This window comes from Acomys minous (assembly GCF_964271855.1).
Source record: "Acomys minous genome assembly, chromosome: 1".
In the NCBI taxonomy this organism is placed as follows: domain Eukaryota; kingdom Metazoa; phylum Chordata; class Mammalia; order Rodentia; family Muridae; genus Acomys; species Acomys minous.
Genome location: NC_140483.1, coordinates 137,815,664 through 137,833,598, shown reverse-complemented (window position 1 = coordinate 137,833,598; position 17,935 = coordinate 137,815,664).

Here is a 17,935-nt window from a genome sequence, read left to right as displayed (position 1 = left end):
ACCTATGACCTGGCGATTCAGGCCTGTATGTTTCAGGTCCCTCTCAGAAAAACAAAGGTGAAGGGGGCAATTGGTCATTTAGGATCAAGTGAGCTAGTTGAGAGCAGAGGATGTGAGAGGCCTAAAAGGTGGAAGATTAAAAATAGGGGACGGCTGAGGATAGTCTTAGCTCAAGAGTCCTTGAGTCATTCAACTAATTTCTGTGAGTGCTCAGTTTTAGAAAAGACGCAATAAAATATGTCCGAAGAGATAAACCCAGCATAGACTGAGGCCCAATGCACAGATTCTCAAGTGAAAGCTCAGGTTGTGGAAGAGAACGTGGGAAATGGATGGCTGATATATAAGACAGGCCCTTTGGATCTTCACAACTGAAGAAAATTCTTGGTTTTTCTTTTTTTTTTTCTTTTTTTTTTTTTTTACTTTATTAATTTATTCTTGTTACATCTCAATGGTTATCCCATCCCTTGTATCCTCCCATTCTTCCCTCCCTCCCATTTCCCCCTTATTCCCCTCCCCTATGACTGTTCCTGAGGGGGATTACCTCCCCCTGTATATGCTCATAGGGTATCAAGTCTCTTCTTGGTAACCTGCTGTCCTTCCTCTGAGTGCCACCAGGTCTCCCCCTCCAGGGGACATGGTCAAAGTTGAGGCACCAGAGTATGTGAGAAAGTAATATCCCACTCTCCACTCTACTGTGGTTTTTCTTTTCTTTAAACGTATGTTGATTTATTTCCCTCTCATACAATATATTCTCACCTCAGTTTCCCCTCCTTCCACTCCTCCAAGTTCCTCCTGCCATTGTCCCTCTTCCCCACATCCATTCTTTCTCTGTTTTCCTTCAGGAAAAAAAAAAAAAGCAAGCCTCCCCAAGACACCAACTACACATGAGACTACAAGATACAAGGCTAGACGCAAACCCTCATATCAAGGGCGAGTTAGTCAACCTAGTAAGAAAAAAAGGCTCCCAAGATCAGGCAAAAGAGTCAGAGAAACACCCACTTGCATTGTTAAATGTCCCACAAGAACACCAAACGACACAACCATAACATACATGCAGAGGACCCAGTGTAGTCCCAACCAGGCTACTTTCTCACCAGTTCTGTCTTTTTGAGTCCTTACAATCCCTGTTTAGTTGATTCTCTGGGCCATGTTCTCTTGGGTCATTGACCCTCCTGACTCCTACAATTTTCCCTTCCTCTAGGGGGCTTCCTGAGCTTCATGGGGGTATTTGATGATATCTCTAATTTGGGCTCTGCTCCCATCAGCTGCTGGAGGAAGCCTCTCTGATGATGTTTGGGCCAGGCACCGATCTATGAGTATAGATTTTAGGAATCATCTCATTGATGCTTTTCTTTTTAATCCTACATCTCTGGGCTATCAAACCTCTGGTTCCTGGTCATCCAGGCAGTGTGGGGCATAGGCTCCCTCTTGTGGTGTGGCATGGGCCTCAAATTATATCAGTCATTGTTTGGCCATTCCCACAAGTTGCGTGCCTCCATTGCCCCAGTACATTCTGCAGGAAGGATAAATTGTTAATCAAAGGCTTGGTGGTTGAGTTGGTGTCTTAGTCCCACCACTGAAAGTTACCTGATTATAGAAGATACTTTGGGTTTGCCCCTGGCACTTCTGCCTAATGTGGTTTAGGTTTCAGAGTGACTATGACCTCATAAAATGAATTTAGCAATGTTCTTTCTGTGTCTACTTTGTGAGATAATTTGAGGACTATCAGTGTTAGATTTCCTTTGAATGTCTAGTAAAATTCTGTGCATAAAATTGTGTGGCCCTGGGCTTTCTTTGGTTAGGAGACCTTTAATGACTATTTCTATTTTCTTCATGTTTATAGGACTGTTTATTGGGGAGTTGAGCCTATGATATTGAGAGATAGCAATGATTGTTAATTCGTGTTATTTTGTTGGTGGTGATGTTGGTGGTAGTCTCTCTCTCTCTTTCTCTCTCTCTCTCTCTCTCTCTCTCTCTCTCTCTCTCTCTCTGTGTGTGTGTGTGTGTGTGTGTGTGTGTATGTGTGTGTGTGTGTGTATGTATCCCTTATTTTACTTTTGCTAGTGTGAGATTATTTATTTTGTTTGTTTTCATGAGTGTAGTTAACTTCCTTGAGTTTTTGTTGTCCTTCTAGTACCTTCTATAAAGTCTGGATTTAGATAGATATTGTTTAAATTTGAATTTATTATGGAATCTCTTGTTTTCTCCATGTATGGTAAATGAACATTTTGCTGGCTATAGTAGTCAGGGATCACATCTGTGATCTCCCAGAGTCTGTAGGACATCTGTCTAGGCCCTTCTGGCTTTTATAGTCTTCATTGAGAGGTTGGATGTAATTGTATTAGGTCTGCCTTTTCATGTTATTTGGCCTTTTCCCTTGCAGCTTTAAATATTCTGTGTTCTGTATGTTTAATATTTTGATTATTATGTGGCAAGTGGACTTTCTTTTTTACTCCAACATATTTGTTTCCTTCACCTTTTTCTTTGCTTTCTTGACACACACACACATACATACACACACTCACTCACACACACTGACACACACACACACACACACACACACACACACACACACACACACAGTCTTTCCAATATCCTGGGACATTTATCTTCTTTTGGTATAACTAATGGTGGTTATCTCCTGCAGGAAACCATTCATCGGCTTCTGATGACCATGTCTACCTTGTAGATCTTATTGTGTTACTTCTCACCAAGGGATTCTGGGAAGAAAGCAGTGTGTCCTCTAGGATCTGAGGTTTACTTTACACTTCCACCATCATGAGGGCTCAAGACTAAAAAGGAAGGAGACGATGCCCCCATCCTCATGCCACAAATCATCGTCTGCATTATTACTTCTTTCCCTACCCTGCTATCTTGACTAGTTCCCCACCTCAGTCTCTGTTTTTTTCTCATGGAGTAGACAAACAGTATGTACTTGTATTAGGCATCTTCCTTGAGCTACTATATTATAACAAAAAGTATTTTATTGGACTGTCAGCCTCTGGTCATTGATATCACCTCTTGAATTCTGGCTCCTGCAAATAAGAGCTTTGGTGATCACAATGACTGCAGCAGAATCATTTTAATGCTCATTATACAATTTCAACCTTGAAATTTATAATCATGTAGCCAAGCATGGGCTATTTCAACTTTCAGGGTGGGAGCCCAGGAAGCAGTAGGACAACCCACAATCAATCACACATAAGTACACAGCAACTGAGTGATTTGTTCATTGCCAGTACTTAACAACTAATAAGTTTTACATTAACAGGGAGCTCTAATTGATGTAAGGCAGAACACCTTATATGTAATCTGAGAAACTTGAATGCCCTGCACCAATTTGATGCTATATTGTAATTCTGTGTTTCCAAGTCACTGTGAGGTGGCACATCTGCATGGACATAACTCTCTGACACTATATATGGTTAATGAGGACTAGTAGTATGGCCTAATATTCTTTTTGTTAAATTAACAAAGTTGTATATAATAGAACCAGCATGTATATGATTCTTTTCACACCAATGAGGTAGAAAGAAAAAAGAGCATACTGGGAAAATGGCAGAAAAACTGGCCAGAAGTATCTATTATATTCATGTAAAAGTGTAGAATTTTAGAAAATGTTGCAGATTTATCAACAGATATATACTACCAATTTATTATTTATGAGATAAGTTAGTCTTTATGAGATACTATAATATTCTAGTGCGAATACAGATTGCTATTATTAAGAATGAGGACAATAGTCAAGAAACATAAATATTTAAAAGCTGAATCAGGTTAGGACCTATGTCTTTGAAATATGATTAGTCACTTCATCTTCAGCGACTTCCTGCTGAAGCCCCACATCTTCAGAATGCCTATTTTAATTCTACAAAAGTATACTGAGATTTGTAGACCTTGGGTCTGGCTCATTTTGGTGTGTAATATTTTTATTTGTGAATTCTTTCTAATAAAATTTTGATTTAAAAAATGTTTAAGAAATACATTTGTGGGATTTATATTAAAGGAGTGGAGATGGAGCTTTTATGGAGGTAGAGGTTTGTCACATCTGTGACATTACTTTGACATCTGACTTTTGTTACTTTGGTTGTTAGATGTAACTCGTATTGGTACTACTGAGCAAATACCTACAGAATATAAAAGAAGATACAAGTAAGAGACTCTATATAATTGATAGTACAGTAGTTCTGCACTCTGCAATACTTTCAAGGCTACGATGCACAATAGAAAATTACACTTTTCCTCAGTGAGATGAGAGAAAGTATTTTGAGACTGTAGTAACAAAAAAAAAAAACACAAAAAAACAAAAAAACAAAACACACACACACACACCAAAAAAAAAAAAAAAAAAAAGAAAGAAAGAAAGAAAGAAAGAAAGAAAGAAGAAAAAAAGAAATTTTAAAAGAGCAGGGTTAAATGGCCCATTCTCAAGAAATCTGTGAATTTCTTTGTTCTGGAGCTAACAGAATCACATATCAGTGAATAGACAATTAAAATAACATTAATGTCCTTTTGCTTTCTTTCCTGAAAACCGCTGACCTAGAAAAATCTGTTGCTGATCAAGTATTTAAATATCTTCTCTAAAATGAGTTGGAAAATATTACAAAATTGTCACAGTATGTATTTCTTGGTTCTGGTTAATTGAATAACCATATATCATAGTAACTTGGAGATTAACAAAGGGAAGGTGATGATTAAACTCTAACCTTTGCTTTCAGTGAAAAGGGCTGATAAAAGATTTTGCATGCATTTACATCTTTTGCTCTATTTTGTATCATAGACTTTCCAAATGACCTTTAAATGTAAAGTTAGATAGCAGCTTTGGAAAATGCTGTTTTAATAAAATAATTTAAACTGCAATATATGTACCTCATTTTAAAATAATTTACTTCACTGATAGTATAAAGTGAAAAACAAAACCTTACCTGTACTCTACCCTTATAAGAATCATTTTCCATCCAGATTGTTTTTGTTTTTATTTAACTTTTCTATTGAATCCAAAAACAGCTAAAGTAATACCAATCTCATTCATTGGTAAAGCAGTTCTAGACAGGCAGTCTACCAACTGCTGCTTGTACCAGCCCACCCATCATTTGCACATTTTCTTAATGTGCTTGCTCAAGGCCTGTTCGGTGTGATTCAGATAATCAACACAAGAAACATTCTTTCAGATTTGAGTTAGTGAACATATTAACTACAGCAATCTAGAAGAAAAGAATAAACAGTGGGTAACAGATAGAGAGAAGCAGCAGATATATAGAAAAAACCCATCAAAATGCTTGCTCAAAGCATGCTACAGAGATGGCTAAAGTAGTGCAAATGAAAGAACAAACCAAAGAAACACCATCAAATAAAAGGCTTACAAATATGCATAGGAAATCAGCTATGGATGCCTCTTTTAAGGCAGCCAGCTGGAGTTCCCTATAGAGAATGCCATCCAGAGTAAAAATGTGCCCTTGGGTAAGCCTTCCAATGTAAAGAACAAACCCCAGAAGACATACAGCAGCATCAAAAATGGACACATAATACCATGGAAACTGAAGAGACAGACAGAGATAAGGAGCTAGCAACCAAGGCGATAGGGGTGGAAGTCACAGGATCTGAAGTTGGACATCTCTTGTCATGTGGTTAGTCTCTTAAGGGATCAGTTCCCATCCTAAAGATACAGAGGAGCTCTTTGGACCCCCAGTAGCATCACAAAACCCATTCTCCTGCCTTACAGAGCCTTATAAAGTTTTACATTTTGCACTAAGACAAAGACCAGAAACAAAGCATGTATGTGGTAAGTAGGAGAGGCAGCCTGCTTAGAAACCAGCAGGAGGCCTGATTTTACCCATGGTGAGTTACAGTGATATCTTGCCTGAGGGCTTCTGATTCCCACTGCCATGATGTGAAACATAAAGAGCATTTATAGCCAATATCTTTATCTCCTCCTCACCTGTTCAACGTTTTCTAGTAGTTCCTCAGGTAGGCAGGGAGTACAATGATTACAAGTTGTTTAAACTTTAAAATTCTTCCATATTGCTCCCAGGTAACTACTTACTCCAGTTTTATAAGGCTGATCTCAGGCACAGGTTCCGCTTCTGGCATTCTCCTGCCTGTAACTTGATAAGATTCTAATACACCAGGAAAGTCCCACATGCCTATGGCATACATATTTTCTTCTGATGCCCAAGAAGGCATTTGCTCATGGTGTTGGTTATCATGCTCCTTGCTTGATGAAGGTTACACTGTAAGGGAACTTCGTACGTGAGCTGAACTGCTGTCCTTCCTATTTCTAGGGCCTTTGACTCCATATGCCTTTTTGGATGTCATTTCTGCAACCATGATAGGATTCACCTAAAGACCCTAGATGAACTTACCGCACTGCGTGCAATGGAGCAACAGCTCTGTAACAAGAGTGCTCACTTTTTCCCACACCATGCCTGTGCTGTTAAAATTAAATGGATAGCTCCTACATCAGATCCTTTTCTGCTTTATTATACCATCTATGCTTTGTAACAAAAAGAATCCAATCAATATATGTTCATAATATAATTATTATCACAAACATCCATGGGGACACACTACATTTCTTAAATACTATATTTTATTGTGTCTGTTTGATTTCAACGTCATAAGAAATGCATGTAATAGATGCTACTATTGTTTAGACTTCATAGAAAACGAGGCCTGGAGATGCCCTCCAGCTTGTACACTTCACAGCTTATGTAGTATTGCGGTGCTAGAGTTTGGACCCAGTGACATATGATTAAGTGTACTCTTCTTATCTATACCAGAAATCTGAGCTCCAACAGAACAAAGGGCCCTGAAAACATCCCATTTGGGAGACACTGAAAGAACATGACGAAGGCTCTCCCCAGAATATCTCAAGAATGGTAACAGCCTGCTGCGGTCTACAAAGCATGTCAACATGCTGGTATAGGTCATCTCCATTTTTAAAGTAAGGATGCATATGTCAATCTGTGGCCTGTGCTGTATCCTTCACTTGATGACACCTGATGTGATGATATGTGGACAATTAGCAATTGTGTTTCATGTCAAGTGTCCATCTACAAAGTCAGCATTGTGACACAGGGCAAGTGTGTACAGTCAGAGTGGTCACTGCTGTGTTCATGGAACTGAAAGCCACTGCCATGAGGTGCTTGGGGAGCTGATGGCTTCCGTGCTCTCACACTCAGCTCCTTCACCAGACCTGAAGTCTGCAGACTGTGGACATAGCACAGGAAACAAAGATAGACTTATTCCCTGGGCCTTCCAGTTCACAGTGATGGACACCCCTTGATTTACTTTTTTTACTTGTATTTAATTGAGTGGAGGTGGTGAGTATCTTATTATTGTGCTGCCAACTATCCATGTTTTACAGGGGTGATAGTATCATCTTGGGTCACATTTTTGGTATCTTTTATAATCTGCTCAGCTTCTGAGAAATTACTGCCATTTTCTTCTTCCTATAATCAAAATGTCAGTGCCTACCACCAAATGGGTTTTGCTCCTTGACTATGGATTCACCGCCTCATAAACAAGCCTATGTGAATCAAGTTTGCAGGAACAGAGCAGTGACCCTACTTTACATAGAAATATGAAAGCTGTTTTAATAGACATAAAACCTTCATGGTTTTGCTTCATGAACAGATTACTTAGCACAACTCCAGGCACATACAAATATCTATATAGAGTAGGAAACTCTTTTACACTAAAGAGTGAGAGACTATAAACATGGGTACTCCAGTCCTTCATAGTACAGTACGTGTAAATGCCCAGGAGAGATGACATTTAGTTAGACACATTTCTGTGTCAACAAGTTTCAATATGTAGTCTTCTCCTCCTGGAAGTGATGCTGAGGCAGATGACAGACACTGAGCCCAGCTGCCTTTGCTTCTGGGTCAGTCTAAGTATGACCCGGCTAGGAAAATGTCCTCTGGATGGTACATGCTTGGCTGCCATGACAAAGGAGATTTCCAGAAGCTGAACTTTATATTATATATTGTATATCATATATTATATATACATATATATGGCACTTGCAACACCATCACAGGGAAGCAAGGTGACTTACTGAAAAAGCTGGCCTCAGTTTGTTTGCTTCTTCAGTCATTAGATTTTAGTGAGTTTATTTACATCCAATTTTTAATATTTTTTCTCACTTTGGAAATGCCAAAAACAAGGTTATTCCTGAATTTGATACAAGGCCATGAGTCTGCAGTGAAGAAGTCCTGTTACTCCTATACCATTTTTACATGCTGATGTCATTTTCTTCTTGATGCCCCTATGCAGTTCCTTACACTGATGTCATTGTCTTCCTGATTTTCTTGTGCAGTTCTTCACACTGATGTCATTGTTTTCTTGATGTTCCTGTGCAGTTCCTACACACTGTCCTCCTTGTCTTCTTGGAAACAGTGAAGGCTCGCCATGCATATGGAGAATGTTTCAGATGAATGTTACTCTGTGATTTAGCTCACCTACTAATCATCAGGTGCCCTGTGATATTAATGTTGATTTTTATGCACGATATGAACCTATCGCTCTGATATGTCAACTCAATGATACAAGTAACAGAATGACCCCCTGAAGAGCTGACAGATGTACTTAAGTTGGCAAAAGATAATCACAGTGTGGCTAAAAGTGAAAACGTTCACTGTTAAAGTTAAGAAAAATCTGAGCCATAAAAAGATCAATTTAGCAAGGATTTTTTTTTCATACACACCCTTTTCATAGGACCCTGAGTCAGGCTACCACCTCTCTCCCTGTTCCTAGAGCCCACTGTGTGTGGAAGACTGTTGCACAGTGTAGGCTTAGTCTTGGACTTGACTACAGTCTGCCAAGGCTCCAACCGCCCTGGTCCTCTGCTTGCGTAGACATAGGTCAAAGACATGAGGTGGTGGTGTTGAAACCAGAGAAACAATTTACACATCAGTGAGTTCATTTGTGTTTAAAATTCCAGCAAAGAAGAAAATTGTTTATTTACATAACTAGTGGTAGTTTGATTACAGACCATTATTGCCTATTTAAAAATGAACCTGTTGGGGCTAGAGAGATGGCTCGGCAGTTAATAGCACTATCTATTGTTTCAGAGGTCCTGAGTTCAATTCCCAGCACCCACATGGTGGCTTATGATGATCTATAATGTGATCTGATGCCCTTTTCTGGCATGCAGGTATACATGCAGGCAGACCACTAATATACATAAAAGAAAAAAATGAACTTATGTTTGTATATCTAACCTAGGTTTGTATTTTACATTCTGGTTTACACCAAGAGGTAAAGCCAACAGCTCTTATTACCATCTGAAGCACAATTTAAAAATCCTAACCTTAGTCATTAGGAATTTAAGCACAGAAAGCTAGTACAACTCCTCTGTTAAATGTGGAATCAGAAGTGCAACATGAAACAGGGAGATGCTCAGGGGTCAGGACAAGGTCAGATTTTTTATGGCTGTACTTCCATTATTCCACTTTAGAGACTGTGTGACTATGAGCCAGTTTGATTAACTTCTGGTCCAAAGGCTGTGCTATGAACGAATAAAATGAGAGCTATCTACTACATTATATTTTAACAAGAGTCCATACAAATATAAATTCTTTGAGAATTACATTAACTTATACATTAATCAGTAATAAGGAACAAAATCCAAATAGAAATAATAAACACTCAATACACCTTTCTGAAGTGGTAGATGACATAGTAAATCAATGAAGCATAAAATGATGGTTATTTTTTTTATTTTTAATTATGTGGTCATGTGGGGGAAGGGTTTTAGATTTCTCTTGCTACGATAAAACGCTATGACCCAAAACAACTTGAGGCTTGAGGAAAGGGCTTATTTGGCTTATCTATCCTGATTACAATCCATCATGTAGACAGGGCAAAGCAGGAAACGTAAGCAAAGGCAGGAACATGGAGGTAGGAACTGAAGTAGAGGCCATGGAGGAATGCTGATTACTGGTTTGCCCCCCACACAGCTTGCTTAATCTGCTTTACTATAGCACTGAAGACTACTGTTTCAGAGCTGGTAGCACCCATAATTGCCTAGGACTTGCCATATTAGTCATTAGTCAAGAAAATGCCCCAGAAACTTCCCAATAGGCAATTTGATAAAAGCATTTTCTCTATTGTAATTTCCTTTCCCCAGATAGTGCTTACTTCTAATAAGTTGACAAAACCCACCCAGCACAGTAGGTATGTGCACACAAGTGCAGGAGCCTGCAGAGGAGAGAGCTGTCCATTCCCCTGGAGCCAGAGTTGTAGGTAGACACAAACCTTAGGACATGGGTGCTGGGAACCGAAATCAGGACAACTACAAGAGCGATATGTACTCTTGATTGTGGAGCCATTTCTCCAGCTCTGCTACATTGATTTTTTTTAATCACATTTTGTTTTTAACGTGTGTAACATGTGTCTGATACCATAGTTTCCGGTATAATCTAATTACATAGAAAGTTAGCCACCTCCTATCTATTTTGGTTATGTACTGAGTCACCATGGAGATTTGTTAAAAGTGCAAAATCATTATCCTGTATCCACAGTGTCTATTCTGGTAAGGTCAGTGTGGGTCTTAGTATTGTGGGTTTGGTGACAGTTATTTTGAGAGCTGTCTGATGCTGAGAACAACTGCTCGCTGAGCTTTAGCAAACACACATAAGGTATCTATCATGCATCAGGCACTGTTCTAGCAGCTTCTAAGCATTTGCTCATGGCCCTCTCCAGCACCACTGTGGGGTCCCATGTGCTGTTATCACCATTCATCCTTTCATGGGAAGGAGCTTGGCACAGGAAAGATCCACACTTGACCCAAGGCTCACTGCTCCAGAGCAGCAGAACAGCTTTCCAGTCTGACTGCTGAGTCCATGCACCCAATTCTTAGATGATCTCCTATTGGCTGATTAGTCATCTTCTAGGGTAGTTCGGGAATATCTATTAACCACTTAGAATGAGCCCTGAGTAAATGATTTTGGATTATGTAGTGTCTGTAATGTTCCCTTGGACACTCAACCCTCCTCTAATTGCAGGATGTACAAAAAATTAAAAGAGGCTATGTCCCTCATCAAATGGATATCACGAGGTAATAGAATCTCTGGGCAAGGAAGCTAGTGCCACCTGTGGCACCGGACCACAGAGTTCTCGATTTTGTCTGTAGAAGCAGAGATTGAGACAAAGCCTTGCATGCAAGTTCATTTTAGACTGACTCAGGATCTTCCTTTCCTGGTCTGGGCTTTCCATCTTTTGATTCAGTCTAGGTTGATATAACAAATCTTTGCAGAGGTCCTCTCTATTCAGATACAAGATTAGGATTTGCACAACTACCTTTTACCTTAGCAACCAATATTTTTTTCCTTAGGCACTGTTTTATAGTGCATTGTTTTCCCTACCTTTCATGTATAGCTCCCACAAGAAGCAAATTTTTCCATAAAAGAACTCCACATGAGGTTCACCATTATGCTCCCAAAGCCTAAGTCAGTATAATATAGATGGTAGAACACAACACACCATTGTTGAAAACATTATTTAAAAACATATAAAAGAAGCCAGGGTTCAACCATCTATGTTAAAGGCTTGGTTCTTTAGCTAATCCCATGAGGTGGGTAATCCTCTGGAGTCTCTAATTACCTCATTTTCTGTGTATAAAATAAGCATGACATAACATACATTTCACAGGATGACTGCAAGGAAGGGGCCCTTTGGAACTAGAACCGTATTGTGTGTGTTTGTTTTGGAGACCCTTAGGGTGGGTCAGGGCTTTCAGATATTTGCCAATAAACCTTAACAAAATTCAAATGAGTATGTTTTTTCAAGAATTTTATGGGTTTGAGTGCTTTTCTTTTTCATTGACCCATTTTGAAAACTGTATTCTTATGTCAGTTTTCTGCTACTATAGCAACCTATGTGCCACCCTAAAAGGCAGTGGTAGGATGGATACAGAAATGAGCCCAGAAATAGAAAATTTCTCCATCTAGTGACTTTGCCTTTCAAGGCAGGAGATTCTGGTATATCTTATTGCTTTATGATATATGATCATGTGAACTGGGGAGGTCTTTAATGGGTGTTCTTGATATCTTAATATCAAAAAAGTTTCCTAGGGACATGCACTTATCCCATTGTTTAACATCAAGAAGTTGGATTCATGGCACACACCTTTAATTCCAAAACTTGGGAGGCAGAGGCAGGTGGATCACTGTGAGTCTGAGGACAACCTGGTCTACAAAAGAGAGTCCAGGTCAGCCAGGGCTACACAGAGAAACCCTGTTTTGAAAGATAAAAAAAAAAAAAACAGTAAAAAGATATAAGTTAGATTCCTATCTTATAAAGTTAGGCTATTCCTGATGTAATTGTATAATGCAGTAGAAAAGAAGGAATTTCATTGCCTACCCTGTTCAGACTCTAAGTTGTACAATCAAAAGCATGTAAATAAGTGTGCAGATTTGATTTTATTTATCCTTATATACAAAAGAGAGGGAAGGAGAGAAATGAAGGCAAAGAGGCAGAGAGATGAGGTTAAGACAATCTCTGTTTCCATGATGATGTCTGAATTCTCTTGTAAAAATTGCCCCTTATAGCACATTTATGTTCAGGTCAAGTGCTTTTCTTTCAAGGGCTATCCCATGAAAGGTAAGGATATAATTTCAAATAACCTTACATACATACTGTTCATCTATACATATAGCATACAGCTGAACAAAGAGACAGCTTTATTACATATAGCTAAACAAGGAGGCAGGGCTTATGGGCTACCGCTGAATCAAGAAAGTAGGTTTAGCTGGTCTTGGTAAGCATTCCCTCTGTAGGAGAGAGGACTTCAGACAGTAAACATCTCAAAGTAGGGAGAAAACTATGATGGGCATTTTCTGTACATATTATCAACATCCTCCATGTTGGCTATCAACAACACAGACCAGAGAAAGTCTCTGCCATCTCTCTGAGTCTCACCCAGAGAAGACTTTGGCAGTCCATTAGATCTGAGGTAGAGAGGTGCTTGAGATGTGTCTGCCCGTGTCAAGAGCACACATTGACTCAGGACTTACTTTGTTCCCTACAGAAGATGAACTCATAGAGATGAACATTAAAGAGACGGCAGACGTAAGTGGAGGATGGACATGAGAAAAGGATAGGGATATGTGGAAGAGGGAACTATGTGGAAGATTGGCACCTGGGGAGGACAGGGCCATGGAGGAGAGCCATATGGCCCCTGTGAAAAGCATACACTTGTGGAGGGAAGATGCAAGTGGAGAGTGTACACATAAGGAAAATGGGCATATATGGAGGATGAGCACATGTGGAGGAAGGGCACATGTGAAGGTTGATTACATGTGGAGCATGGGCATGTGAGGTAATTGGACACATGTGGAGGATGGGTACAGTTGATATGGAGGACGGATACACAAGGAGGATGGCCATACAGACACATGCTGACAACTGTGAAAACAAGTTCTCAGCTAAGAGCTTTTTGAGATAAGGGATCAGAGACTGAGGCTTGGAGCAGAAGAACATTTGTAGACACTATTGTTAACCCTCAGATTTGGCTGTTTAGACAAAAACGGATTCGTCTCTATTTTCCTACTTGTTTGTTTCCTAGAACAAAAAAGGGAAAAACAGCAAGCAAGTGCATGTATGTGTATACACATGTACACAACACACACACACACACGCGCGCGCGCGCGCGCCTCACATGCACATGTGTGCACACTGAGGCACTAGATGTAATCTCTTCCCTCAGTACTTTCTTAGGTTTCCAAATGAAACAGTAATAATTCTGTGTGACGACTATTCTGTTAGTTACCTTTGAGCATGAATTTAAATGTTTACTAGTGAATTTGACACTAGTCCTAGTCGGAGAATTTATGATGGTGAAAACTGATTCTACTGTGAATAAACTATGTGAATGCTCTTGTCATGTCCCACTTTCCCCTGGGCAGGTAAGTCGTGCTCACAGGGGGCACACTGGACTAAGACGCTCTCCCAGACAAGAGCCTCACATCTACATAGTCTCTTCCTTGAAACGGTAACACATGTTACATTCATCTGCCCTTTAATTTTGACTTACAATTTTTTTCATAGACTTTTTAAAACAATGTTCTATCACAGATTTAGTCAAGAAGTGGAGAAAGTAGAAGAGTTTTCTTTCCCAAATGCTCCATGATTGGCGTGAATCTTATTGAACAGCATTTTGGACAGAAAATTCAAATCCCTCACTACAGCTGCCCACAGTGGTTACTGCCTTCATGATGCTGGCATATCTCCAAATGACTTCCTGGTCTACAGCAGCATGTATATGTTCTTGGGGGTGTTACGTCACAGCACCTCATGAGGCGGCTGTTGCCACTTCTACTTCCATTTTGCAGGCAGGAGAAGTAACCCTGACTCACCAAGAAGCTGCCTACAATTGTATAAATGATGTCAGAGTGTGGACTGATCTGGAAGGTGGGCCCTGGATCTCTCCATGCTCCAACACGCTCCCTAAATGCAGAGGGTCAGACGTACTAGTGTGTTAGGGAAAAGTCAGAGAACTCATCTAAGGAAAGCTAAAGCATCTGGGAGTAGTTTTCTGTGAGGATTCAGATGACAGATTAAAAATGAAAAGGAAATCTGAAATAAAACTATAAGTCTTTGTTAACTTGAGTGTAGCTATCAGAATACATAGGACAATCAATATAGACTTAACCTCTTAACATTTCTCTTGTTTATGCACTGAGCATCTCCTGAGAAGAGGCTGGACGTCCTGGTTTAATATCCTTGTAGGTGTGGCAGTGGTGCGGCCTGACTTCAGTCATAAGCCAGTGCTGCTGATGAACTCGGACCTGCCTTTCAGTAAGTTTCATTAAAATCTTCACTTTGTCTATCTAGAATCATTCAGGGATGCTTTGTCCATTAGTGACACAAAATACAAATAAAGTTCATACAGGTTATTTTGGTGTTTGTTCAAATAATTTGTTAGTGACCGTACAACAAACTCTAATATGTATTTGTTATGCAGTTCTTGTTTTATTGATAGCTTTTCTCATTCAGATGCTGTCATCATATAGAACTGAGACCATCTGTCTGTGCAGTTTCCCTGTTTTTCTCACGTAGGTGAAGTGTCTAAGGTGTGTGCTGATTTCCTGGTATGTGCTTGGTCTGCTTGCTCAGCTTATTCTATTTCCTTGTACTGTGGCTGCCTAAATATAATATTTTGCCCAAATATTTAATTTTGGTAGTGAAAGACATAGACCATGATACTCTCTACTTTAGTGTGCTCCCCTCCTCTTCATACCTTTCTTCTTTTATAAAGAAATGTTTGAGTTTTAATCATGTATACGTATATGGGGGTGTGAGTGAACACATGGGAAGGTGCCCACAGAGGCCAGAGGAGTCAGATCCCACAGAGCTGAAGTTACACACAGTTATGAGCCACCTACCTGGGTGATAGAAACTGAACTTGGAGCTTCTGCAAGACCAGTACATACTCTTAAGCAGTAAGCTTCTCCCCAATACCAACTTGTTGTATTTTATATCCTACAGTGTCCATCTTCTTTCTCATGTTATTTCCTGCCATTACATCCTTATTGATAGAAACATAGTTTCTGCAGGTTCGTGTATATACAATATACTAAGAATAGAGAGCAAGCGATACCTTCTGGATGGAAAGCCCTCAGTCTTCATATTGATGGGATGTTGTTATACACAGGAATTAAAAAACTACTAAGCTTTTTTTTTTACTAAGCTAGTTTTTAATTTTAAAAATATGTGATGAATTTAACACTCACGATTAATGTACATTTTCCCCTCTAAGCTTCACAAAAGTTGAGGCTAGTTTCTCAGAATTTGGATCATAATACTTATTATTTCAGAAATCACTCAGATGCTCATCTGTGCAATAAAACAGAATCAACTGAGCTGGAAACAGAAATGGAGCAGCATTGCAGATAATCTCATGATTTCCATAGGCAGAGAGCAGTGAGCATGGCCCCAGAGAGATTTACACTGAGCCTCATTATGGCTTGGGAAGATGCTTGTGCTCATACAGATGAGACCTCCTGGCTTCAGTAATAACACCCTACAGACACAGGCATTTCCATGGCGCTTCAGTTGATGTCTTGCTTAGTTTTCAGATCATAACCAGGAACTTTGGTGTTTATCTACATCCATTTGGGCTCACTGCTTTTTTTCCTAATAGGATTAAAAGTCTACAATTTTATAACTTCATATTATTCTTAGTTTGGAGACCAACAAAACTAAGCATCTAATAAAAAAAATCACTAAAATATGCATTTGACACTTCAGATGTTTTTGGCCTCTGTAACTGCCCACAGCCAATGATGGTCACACAGTTCCAAGCAGAGAAAAGTTTTATTCTATAAATGCTGAAGGGAAAGGCTTTGTTTCTGAGGGTTCTTGGTGACTGCACACAGCATAATGACACTGGTGGTAGGTTAATAGGTGGGGAGAAATCAGATGAAGAGAACATCCTCCTGAAACCCAAAGACCTTTGCATCTTGCCCATACAACCTAGTAGACCACACAATGCTTTATAGTGTCAAGCTATCAGGTGACAAACAGATTCAGTCTGGGAAGCCCTTGGCATGAGTATCATGGCCTCAGTGGAACACTCTGGGTCAAGCAATGACCAGATCAACCAAATATCACCTTCACTGACTTTGGACAACTCTAAATTATTTGACTCTGTGTGCCTCAACTACCAGATGTTGTCTGCAGTTCATGCCAATGTCCCCATCCAAGCTATTTACAATACCTATGATCTTTAGTGCAACTCTTTGGATTCCATATTTTCTTATTTCCTCAAAGTCTATCTTGACTGCACATATGGTAATTGTGAATAAAAACTAACAGCAGAAGTAGATTACTTTGCCATCAGTGGTGATGATATATTCTAAATAGAGATAGAAATTTCTTAGTATTACTCATTACTTAAGACATTATTATAAATATTTTAAATTTTTCTTAAAGACAAACAACCACTCTATCTTGAGTAAGTCACTATTTTGTGATAAAATGGATGTAATTTGTTTGGGATACTTAGCTTTTGGTAGCACAATATTACACCTAGTGTTACCTTTGTGAGTTTGGCATGTGGATATGCATCTGTGTGCATTTTTTCAATTCCTGAGTGATGTAGAAGAGACTGACTGACCCCCTGAGGGCAGTGCCAGCCCTAGCTGGTGTACCTGAATTGTATACGCTATGTGCTGAGAAAACCACAAGGGAAAGCAAATTAGTAAGCACCGTCTTCTTTGGTCTCTACCCCAGTTCTGCCTTGAATTCTTGCCTTGGCATCCCTTAATCACGGCCTGTGAAGTATTGAATGCGATTGTACCTTCTGTATCCAAGTTGACCTTAGATATGGCAATTATCTAAGCAAAAGAGAAGTGAATTGACACATAGTTTCACATGTGAACTGGCATGGTGGTGTGTGCCTATAGTTTCAGATACTACAGAGTCCAAGGATCACGTTAAACTAAGAGTTCAACAGTAGGCTGATGTACATGGAAATTTTATATATATATATATATATATATCATAAGATTCACTTCAACTACACTACTTATTAGGTGAAGGTAACCCACAGTTTGAGCTCTTCAGGCTTGTATGTAGACAGACAAGCTGAGATGAAAATTTAATTTAATTTATATCAGAACTGGTCAAAAATACAAAGGCCAAATGATCAAAGCACTGCAAGTAGGAAGAGCCTTTGGTGTATTGAGCATGAAGGGCTGATAGTGCCTGTGGGTACAACAGTTTATACTGACATGCTGGTATACATTTCTCATTTCTTGTTGCATATATATACTCAAGTATGTTGTAAAACCTGAACCCATGGAAAAATTTTCCTTAATGTAAATCTGTAATTAAATCTCCATGTACTTTAGACTGGATTATTTTGACTGATTTAGCAATGGCTCACATAAAGCTGCTAATAAATATCTCTTGGATAAATGAGTAAGAA